Source organism: Arvicola amphibius, chromosome 7 (genome assembly GCF_903992535.2).
Source record: "Arvicola amphibius chromosome 7, mArvAmp1.2, whole genome shotgun sequence".
Taxonomy (NCBI): Eukaryota; Metazoa; Chordata; class Mammalia; order Rodentia; family Cricetidae; genus Arvicola; species Arvicola amphibius.
The window spans coordinates 58,413,744-58,416,470 of NC_052053.1; the positions used below are offsets into that span (position 1 = coordinate 58,413,744).

At 37.5% G+C, this 2,727-nt stretch overlaps 1 pseudogene; it reads left to right on the top strand.

The window, feature by feature from the left end:
* Nucleotides 1–202: 202 nt before the first annotated feature.
* On the top strand, nucleotides 203–813 carry LOC119819660 (annotated as a pseudogene).
* Nucleotides 814–2,727: the final 1,914 nt, after the last annotated feature.

The following is a 2,727-nucleotide window of genomic DNA, read 5'->3' on the forward strand; positions in this document are numbered from 1 at the left end:
GGTGGTGGCTTACCAGAAAGATTCTAGCCTGCATCCATCTCGGAGAGGAGAGTCATGGTGACTGACCCACTTCCTTTCTTCCCAGCATTCTGTTCTGTCTACTCCACCTATCTAAATCCTGACCTATCAAAAAGCCAAAAGAGAGTCCTCCATCAGACACTCCCCCTTTCTGCTTTATCATTCTCACACACAGCAAATTGCCATGGCACCCAAACTGAATGGCATGACCTGAAACTTAACTTTCACAAGGACTGACAGCAGCAAGTGGGCCCTTGGTTAAACCAGGTGAAGAAGCAATGCCAGGTGGGCAAAAGCATACCACATTGTCCCTTTCTGTGCATTTGTACCCATCAGGCCCATAGTGATTTCCTATAGTGAGATACCAAACCTAGGTTCAAGCTGGCAGTGGCTTCGGTCTGAAAGAACTAGTGACAGATATCCATAAGAAAGCGGCCCACATCATCATCTCTGTGGACTCAAGTGGGACAAACCAACCCACTGGATCACTACAGGCAGATATATACCACATGAAGGAATACTGCCCCAAAGTCCTACCTCCCCGCTGGAAGACTTTTGCTCCCAAGAAGGGAGACAGTTCTGCCTATGAACTCAAACTGGTCACACAGATAATAGGACCTGTGATAACCATCCAGAATTTCTACTTCAAAGAGAAAGCCAGTGTCGTCCCAGAGGAAGAGAAGCACATTGGGAATTTTGCCTGTCTCCGCATGCCAGGCCACCACTCTACTCTTTGGCATTTGTGCAGAAAGGGCAAAGGAAGCTGAAGAGCAAGATATTAAAAAGGAAAAGTAACACTCTGCTGGAGAATTGCAAGGAGTTTTCAGTACAGACAACACTGACATTCAAACTTGACATGAAGTCTTTGCTAAGTGTAGTTTAGTTTTACACCATATACTATGTATTTTAGTCATTTATTTTACCTTTTGGTATGGTTATCTTTAAAAATTATGTTCACATATAAAAGGCTATAAAATTATTTGTATTATCAAATGTGCAAGTGCCTCCAGATTTAGACAAATCATTGAAACAACATCAAGGCAGACTCAGCCATAAAAGTTCTCCCAACTCTAAAACATGTTATATTATTCATTCATCTATTAATTCATCTTTTAATTACTCAGCACAATATACATGCTGAGTGTTTTGCTGAGCCCTGAAGATATAAAAGTAAGTAATTAATCTCAAGGAACATTGATGCAATAGCAGGAGAGAAGCAGGTAATTCAGTAGGATTGCTATTAGAATACTTTATTCTGCTAATCAATTTATCCAAAATATTATTCCAGATAACAGGCAACAATTACTTTTCAATAAATATCCATTATAAGGAAATGCACACAGGCTGCAGGGGAAGAGTTAGGGGAGGGGTGGATGTCAAAGCAGGGTGAGTGGGAGCACTGGCTTCTTGGAGAATGGCAAGATAGCTGGCTCATCAGAAAGGAAATGCCTGTAGCAATAGTCACTGTGTTCAGGGTGATTTGTTAGGCAGCCTTATTTTGACAGCAGCTGGGTGATAAAGATGTGAAGGGGCCTATGCAGTGGGGAGATTAGAAGGTGGAGCTGATGAAATCTCAGGCAGTACATGCCAATAGATGAAAGGACAGATGGTCAGGTGTGAGCGAGGACATGGGCAATTATCTGTCAAGATGAAACTCAAAAGATGCCAGACTGGGAGGCACAGTTACCTCCTCAAAGTTAACATGTCATCAGGGTTGACAGTCTGTGTGATTCTTACTTTGTAATTTGGAAAAGGGGAAAAATATCTCCTTTCCAAAATTACTGACTGCTTCCCACAATCAGTACATTTTGGATAACAGCCAATATTGATGTAGAAGTTAGTTCATTTTCACCATCTGATCACCACAATCAATCCAGAAGTCCTGGATCCTGGGTCCTATATTTCTGGATGTGATCATTAAAAAATATGATTTCATTGTGCTGTTATTTGGCCAAGAATACAAAAATGTCCAGCCTCCATGAAGTTAAATATTTTTACATGTCAAGATGAAATTAGGTTATTAAAAATAAATGCAAATGCAATCCAAGATAAACAGTTTTATTCCAAAGGGTATTTTATAATCATGCATAATAAAATTAATGCTTATAAACAACAAACTTAAAATCAAATTCATAAACTAAAGTCTTAAAATCAAATTTATAAACTAACTGTGGTAAGAAATGGAATACTACTTGTGCTATAGATGAGATTCTATTGCCCTGGATCTTATCCTTTCTGAAGCATATATAATTCTGTAAGTCTTCCTGGAAAATAAGACACTTTTACGATTTGGCACACATCATACAAGTAAGATTTTATGTAAATCTCATGATAAGTGCTAAAGGAAAATTGTAATACAAAATGTCAATCATACAGCTGAAAATAAATAACACCAATAAATTATTAGCACTTAACCACACTTTCTTTAGTTAGAATTTTACTTGTAATTTTTTTTGGTTTTCTGTGTTTGGTATATTGACAGACCCAATACAATATTATTCATTAGATTTTTATTTCATGTGTAAACATATATGTGTGTGTGTTTATTTATACACACTAATGTATAGTAGATATTTATTAGTGCAAGAATGATAAAAATGCATCTATATTATTCTATAACTATTAGTACATATCTATGAAATGGCTCACAGATGAGAAATGTCTGTGAAAGAGAATCTTGGTAAAACACAATCTATAGAACACAGCACA